Source organism: Pipra filicauda, unplaced genomic scaffold, assembly GCF_003945595.2.
Source record: "Pipra filicauda isolate LSUMZ 115617 unplaced genomic scaffold, ASM394559v2 scaffold755_size109291_pilon, whole genome shotgun sequence".
NCBI classification, from domain to species: domain Eukaryota; kingdom Metazoa; phylum Chordata; class Aves; order Passeriformes; family Pipridae; genus Pipra; species Pipra filicauda.
The window spans coordinates 101,584-109,285 of record NW_024104926.1 but is presented as its reverse complement, the minus strand read 5'-3'; the positions used below and the strand labels follow the sequence as shown (position 1 = coordinate 109,285).

The following is a 7,702-nucleotide window of genomic DNA, read 5'->3' as shown; positions in this document are numbered from 1 at the left end:
GGAATTCAAAACTGTTTATCCAGGCTTGGTTGCATTTGTGTTGCTGGCATTTGGGGATGTCAGCTTTCGATCTTGGTGCCTTCAGCAGCATCTTCAGATCTTGCTGTCAGTCAGGGACTGATTTTCAGTCTTTAATTTTTTACGCATTCCCTTGCCTCATGCTGCAGTTGGGAATGTTCATTCTCTCAGGAAGGAGGTGATGTGAATTCCCTCCTGCAGGGCTGAGGTGACCCTCGGTTACTGCTGAGGGACAGGCTGTGCAGGAGCTGCTGATGAAACACTGCCCAGGAGTTAGTGGGCCGGCAAGGGTGTCCTGCTGCACAGAAGAACTTAGTGCTGCATGTAAATACCAGAACTGGAGTTTAAGTTTCAAAGTACGGGATCTGTGTAAATAAAAGTATCTCAACAAATTGATAGCATTTCCTATCAAATGGGTGTAGGGAGCAGAGCTGTCATTTTTACTTAGAAATTATGGCATCAGCACGTTCAAACTTCTCAGGTGTTGGCTTTCCAGACTTGCACAGTTACCTACCGTTACTTGATTTTCCCCTTAACTTTCCTGAGAATTTGGCAGCCAAAGCATTTGTAGATCAACTTCTTTATTTTTGCATAATGGTACACAATCATACTCTCTGCCTGGGAAAAACCAAGTAAATGACTTCCAGCTTTAAAATGAAATGTCTGTGCTTGTATGAAAGAATTCTTTTTGTTCTACATAAACAAAGTTTGACAGCTCGACAGGACTGAAAGCAGAATCTTGGCCTTTTAAACTGGTAAATTTGACAAGTTTTAAACTTGTAAATGTAGTAATTACAGAGCATCAACAGGAAGGCCTAACAATGTTCCCTGTCTTCTGTAAACTGTTAATGCTTTGGAGCAAATAGTGAGGCTCTGAAACCAGAGCTGTTCCCGGGATACTCTGATATCCCACTGGGTAGGGGAAGAGTTGTTGCTCTGGGCCCGTGAGCTCTTGAGGTTGTGTGGCTGGTTGATTGTTTTGGTCCTCTCTCCTCTTGAACAGGAACCATGCCCAAGAAAGATAATAATAAATAAAGAAGGCAAAGTGAATTACATGCAGCTGAAGAAGGATTTTGACCAGAAAAAGGCAACAATACAGTTTCATCAGCCTCAGAGATTTAAGGTGGGATTGTTTCACTGGATATAATTGATGCTGGCTTAATAATGTGGTGTGTTTGAGTTGCACTAGACATGGCTTCATCTCTGTCCCCAGGGGAAGTGGTTGACATTGATGACCTGCTGAAATCTTTACATGAGCTGGATTAAAACACAGTTTATACTTTTGCACTGTCCATCATGTTTCACTGCTCTGCAGTAAGAACAAAATCCGATTCATGCTATAATATGTGTAATAATATATTCTTTTTAAAATTTTGCTCTGTCACATAAAAGTTTGGAAACAAAAACCAAATGCACAAAATTGATGATTAGGCATCTGTGCTTAAATTATCCCTTCTGCCCCACTGTTTCCTTGTGCAAACTTTGTGGCTTTTGAGCCACTTCCCTTTAATGGAGGGTAAGGTGTGAAACCATGTGAAATATTTCCAGTGTTCTTGCCAGTGAATTGCACCATGGAAAGGCACCAGCCCATTTTAGCTGAGTGTTCTCAGTCCTTGAGTTTGAGAAGGAGACAGTGGTGCTGCACAGTTGTGTAAAGGACTTGGATTCTTGGAGGTGCTTTGATTCAGGTAGTCTTGAAGGTGTCAACACAATTGAATTGTGAGGTGGGCCCAAATAAGATCCCAAATACAAGCTGAGTCCCAGGTATAGTGTTCCTGGCTGCTGTCAGCTTTAATGGCCAAGCTGCACTTGTGTGGATCTGGTACTTGGCACGTTCTGCTGTTTCCCTTCGGTGCCTTGTCTGTCACATGTGGGGTGTGGATGAGTCAAGTTTGGTTTTGAATATTCCCAAATGATTGGAGTGACTGGTGAAAGGTCTCTAACCTCTGTATGTTCTCTCTGGTGAGAGAATGCAGGTCCTGCATGTGCTTATTGTCTTATGGTGTTCTGCTGTTTGTGGGGTTATTTTCCTCTGTTCAGCCTTGTCTGTCTGGTTGTGCAGCCTAAAGATGGCACAGGGAAGAGAACAAACCCAGGTTGGGGCACCAGACTTTTTGGCTTAGCAGTGACTCTCCTGGCAGATCCCCTTTGCATCTCCAGTGCTCTCCTTCAGGAGAAACACTGGTACAGAGCACCTTCCTTCCCAGCCTCTGTGTCCCTGATGTGATCATTCTTCCCAAGCCATGGGGAGGATGTGGGCTGGGCTTGCCTGAGCTCTTCAGCAAGTAACAGCATCTTTTTTTTTTACAGGAGGAGCTGTGGAAGATTCAGGAGAAGCTGGAGTGCTACTTTGGGTCTCTGGTGGGGTCCAATGTTTCCATCACTGCCCAGGGATCCCAGGGCCTTCCTCCTCACTATGATGATGTTGAGGTAGGACAGCACAACCTTGCCTGGGAAATTGTGCATGGGCTTTTGCTGATGGCAGTGTTTGCTGTTGTGTGTGTGCTTCTAACCCTCCCCCCCACTAAACATTATAGGAAAATGTTTTTTTTTTTAATTTGTGTTTCCTTGTAGTCGTTTTTCTTACGTATTTTTGCTGAAAATTTACTAATAGTAATATCTAATCATAATATCATGTAAACTGGGTTTTCCAGACCTGGTATTTCCCTTAGACAAAAAGAGAAGTTTGTTTTCACAGCTGCAGAAGCTTTCTAGCACCTGTTTTTTCATTTTCACTTCATTCAGGCCCCAAGAATTTACAAGTCCTTTTCCCTTTACTAAGTACTTGCTCTTTCTTCAGCTGGACTGTAACAGCAGACTGGTTGTGCTTGTTGGTCCTGCTGTTTTTAAGAAGTTACTGATATGATGAATTCCTGTGGTCCAAATGCATTTTAAATCAGCTTCTAAAAGAAACATACAAAGATACACTGCGTTATAAAGAAAAAATTGGACTATCCCACTTAAACCAAATCAAAAAATCCAATCCTTATATGTATATTTTGCTTTTTAATATTTTCATTTCCATTCAATACACCTGGAGTTTCATTTTCCTTATGCTTGTTATTCAGCAGCCTCACATCCAGCATTTCTAACTCATGCCATCTACCCCCATTGGGCACCCTATAGAGGTTTCTGATGCTCTGTTGGGGATAAGCCTCTTTCACCTGAAATTTTGGCTATTTGTGTGGCAGATGTTCCTTTTGGGTTAGTTCTCTAGCACTTACTGAAGTGACTGGAGAGAAACAGGGATTTCCAAATGCCTGCCTTAGGATAAAACAGATCCCACTTCACAACTCCTCTGTCTGTTGTCTCTAAATAGAGACAAAAAAAATTAGTTCAAATTTAAATTTCTCTGAATTGTAGCCATCTAAAAATTAATGAGGGGAGGGTTTGCACACTGCGAGCACGAGAAATTTGGGTGATAGTTGTCTGTATCCTTTTTTAAAGGTATCCTTTGCTTCTAGTATTTAAATAATGGGCCAAAACCCCCAGTTATTTCTGTAAATTGACTGGTACTCTCCAGGTTGGGCACCCTGACTCCTAGGTCATGTTTGTGGAGTTGTGTGCAGAAAAAACACTGGGTTTGTGTATGGTTCTAAAACATTTTTATGCTTTTACATGCTGCCTGTAATCCCTCAGGCTAATCCTTCTGTGCACTGAGACTTACTGCTGCACTGAACATTGTCACTGTTCTGGTGAATGAGATTTAAATATTTATCCTTGGCTGATAAAGAAAAGCATGACCCAAACCCCATATAAACTTGCTGTATTAATTGCTCTTCCTTTTTCCAAACGTGAAATTCAAGTGTTTGGTTGGTGGTTGATTTTTGGAATGAAAGGAACATTTCATGAAGATTACTGAGTGTCAGCAGGGAATCTGGTGCTTGTCCTGTTCTGTTTGACCTGCTTTTGAAGTGTTACTTGTCCAGCTGGTGGTGCTGCTCCATGCTGGAATCCTCAGGAGTTTCTCTGCCTTTTGGCCTGTTATGGAGCCTCTCTCTGCTCTTCTCAGTGTCCAGAGCTGCATTTGGGTGTCGGTGTTTGAGGAATAGTGTGACATGTTGGATGGTGTAGGTGTTTTAGGAACAGTGTGACACATTGGATGGGATGCTGACATCATGAGCTGTGTTGTTTGACAGAGGGGAATATTCAATCGTCATCGTGTACTGGGTGATGCAAAGTCTGGTAAACTACAGTTCCCTTTTTCATTCCTGGAATATTTTGGACCAGACTTCAGTGCCTTTCATTTTTATGGAATAATGATGGGCTTAAAAGTTATCCAAGTTTTTAATTTATTTTTCTTCTGTTTGCTGTTGTTCACTTCCTGTGACCCATTTCTTCTGGGTGGCTGCTGTCAAAGTTTGGTTGTCTCTTTGTGGCTGCCTCTGAGAGGGATGCTGTTGTTGGACTCTATTTCCTCCCTAAACATCTTTCTAGAACATTTCCTTTCTCCATCTTTCAAGTGAAGAGAATTCAGAATACTCTTGGTTGGTGTAGTCCCCACTCTGGTAAGGAAGGCAGTTTTCTTTGGCTGTGCTGTCCAACTCTGTAGGTGTTTACAGGACAAGCCATAAGTAAACTTTTATTTCCTTCTTGGAGGCAATTTTATGTGCTTTACACCTTTCTTGTCTTGACTTTCCTTATCTAGTTTTTTTTTTCAGTGTGGAGTTTTAATTTACATAGGTGAGAAGAAAGATAGGGAGGAGGAGGAGGAAGGTCGTACCTGTTTTTTAAGTGCTTTAACTGAAAATCTCAGACAACAGTATTGTAACAGATTACCATTTTTATAGACTATTTGGCTTTTCTCGTGGAATACTAGCCTTTTCTTTTGATGTGATCTGACCAAATCCCCATTTCACTGCTCCTCTGCCAGCCCACTGTGTTGCCAGCAGGTCCATCTCAGCTGCTTCTTTGTCCTCTTCCTGCAGCTCAGTGGGAGTCTGTGTGTTCTGTGATGTTAAAAACCTTGCTTCATGTTTTCAGCAAATATTGACAGCAGGTTGGAAAGTTTAAGGTTCTGAACTTCTGGCTTAGTGTTCTTTATGTTATTAAAGTGTACATTGCAGGACTGCTCCATTTTGTGATTCTAAAGGATATATATTGTCAGACTGTCTGCTCAGAGTATTTTCTCTGACTGCAATAAGGTTTGACCTGGTGCCCTAAATATATCAATTTTCTTGCAGCCAGGTGACTTACTGTACTTCCCAAGAGGGACCATCCACCAAGCTGACACTCCTCTTGGGACCTCCCATTCCACACACGTGACCATCAGTACCTACCAAAACAAGTAATTATTCTTTATCTTTTGTTTTGTGTGGCTTTCCTCTGCCAAGTGATGTGTGTGAGTAGTACAGACCTGAGATGTGGTGAAGTTCTGGGGCTTGGGGGAAGGAGGGGAGCAAGAAGACTGTTGTTGTTTGAAGCAGCCTGTTGGAGAGGGTTTCATGCAGCAAGCTTGATTGCTTTTTAATTGCTTATTTTATTATTTACCAGCTGTAGGCTTTAATGTGGAAAATGCTACAACTGCAAACTCACTTCTGTATTTAAAAAAATCTCTCATCAGTGGCTGAAGTTACTGTTCATTTCATAGCTCAGATAAAGAGTCATGAGTTACTCCTTTCATCATGTTTTCTCCTGTATTTGATAGTCACCTGCACTAATCTTCTGACAGATTTGCTGCCAATTCTTCCTTGCAAACATTTTCTGCTTATCTGTGGTTTTTTTTTATCTCCTACCCCATGTATGCAAGTCAGATTTCTTATGACACACTCCCAGTCCTTGTGCCCACACTGTTATCACACAGGGAAATGTTCTTGCCAACCTAATCAGCCTCCCAGATGCTGGGTTTGGAGCCATTGGTCTGAGTTAGGAATTAGGAAGGGCAGAACAAGTTTGGGCATATTCTAGATAACTGTGAGATGAATCTCTAACCACCAGCTGTGCCATTCTGGAAGCCAGGATGGGCTGGTAACTCTTCATCTGGCCACTCCTCCAACCTGGAGAGAGGGTTAAGAGGAAGCTGCTCAAAGGTGTCAGTCTTCTGAAAAGTTGGGTTCAGATGATTTCAATTTACACACGTGTTCTTTTATTCAGAAGGTAAAAAAAAAACTAACCCCAAAAAACAGGAGAGGAAAAGGAAAAGCTGCTCTTCTTCCAAGGTTAAAAAGTGGAGTCATCCCCCGTTAAGGCTGTTGGTGATGAAGTGCTGACATCCTGCCTCTGCACCTCCTGTCAGCAAGTGCAGGGAAAACAAGCAGGAGTCCTGGTGCAGGCTGGTGTTCTGACTTGTAGATGGGAGTATGATCTGGAAGCATTTCCTTGGCAAATTGAAGAGAAATCCTTGAAAGCAGCTGTGGAGGAAGTGCTGGTGGAGGTGGCACTTCCAGGTATTTTCAGGTTTGTCTGGGCCAGATCCCAGCAGGAGAGAAGTGTGCACATGTGGGATAAGCAGGGCAGTTTGGGAAAGCAGTGAGTAGCTGAAGACAGTTGCTGGCAGATGGAGACTCTGGGGGCAAAAGAAGGGAAGTAGTGAGGAGTAGATGTCTAATTCCTTTCACTGGCCAGAGTTCTTCCCTCCCACTGTGTAGCAGACAGTGGGACACTTGAGTGGAGATGATAAAAAAATATTGAGACTACAAAAAGTGGCACTTTTTCTTTTTCCTAAACTAAAGTAGTGTCTAGAGATCAGAGCTGACAGCCAGGAGTGCTGAGGGAGAACAAGAGCAGAGGGTGAAGTGTCTGTTGGAGGACAGGCCCTGCCCTGCTGCCTGCCCTGGGTGGGTGGGAGTTCTGCTGGCAGCCCTGGATGTTTGTCCATTAAATCAGCCTCAGGATGTGGGAGGGAAGAAGGTCACCCATGGACAGGGCAGCACTTTGGCGTGAGCCTCTTCCTGCCCAGGTCGACTCAAGCTGGGCACAGAAGGTGCAGGCAGGAGTAGGATCCTCCCTCTCCTCCTCTGGTTTATTGTTACAAGTGGGGAACAGAAGCACAGGGATCAAAGCCAGTGTTTTTGGTTAAGTATGTAGGCTAAGAATGGGGATTTAATGCAAACAAGACACCTACAAACTGCCTGTCAGGTGTCATTAAAATCCCTGCAGGCATCTTGGTTTTGGGGTCGTAATTAAGTTTCTAGTCAAGCTGAAAACTGATGCCCTGTTGGATTTGATAACCCTGGGTACGTTCCCTCCTTCAATAGAAATGTCTCAAAAGCACATGAAGTGACAAAACCAACCCCACACACTTCACTGTGTGCAGTGGGGCTGTATGTGCCTGTGGCTGGATGATAAAGACCCCAGGAGGAATTCATAGAATCATAGAATCATAGAATCATAGAATCGATTGGGTTGGAAAAGACCTCCGAGATCATCGAGTCCAACCCTTGGTCCAAATCCAGTCCATTTACTAGATCATGGCACTCAGTGCCACGTCCAATCTGCGTTTCAAAATCTCCAGGGATGGTGAATCCACCACCTCTCTGGGCAGCCCATTCCAATGCCTGATTACTCTCTCTGTAAAGAATTTTCTCCTGATATCCAACTTAAATTTCCCCTGGCGGAGCTTAAGCCCGTTCCCCCTTGTCCTATTGCTGAGTGCCTGAGAGAAGAGACCAACCCCCACCTGGCTAGAACTTCCCTTCAGGTAGTTATAGACGGTGATGAGGTCACCTCTGAGCCTCCTCTTCTC

The 7,702-nt window shown here is 43.4% G+C and overlaps 1 long non-coding RNA gene across 1 annotated transcript; it reads left to right on the top strand.

Annotated features, from left to right (window-relative positions):
• Positions 1-324: 324 nt before the first annotated feature.
• Positions 325-5,422, top strand: LOC113988648. The gene is made up of 3 exons (XR_005566582.1): positions 325-1,141; positions 2,329-2,448; positions 5,202-5,422. It is a non-coding gene; the product is annotated as an uncharacterized LOC113988648 (long non-coding RNA).
• Positions 5,423-7,702: the final 2,280 nt, after the last annotated feature.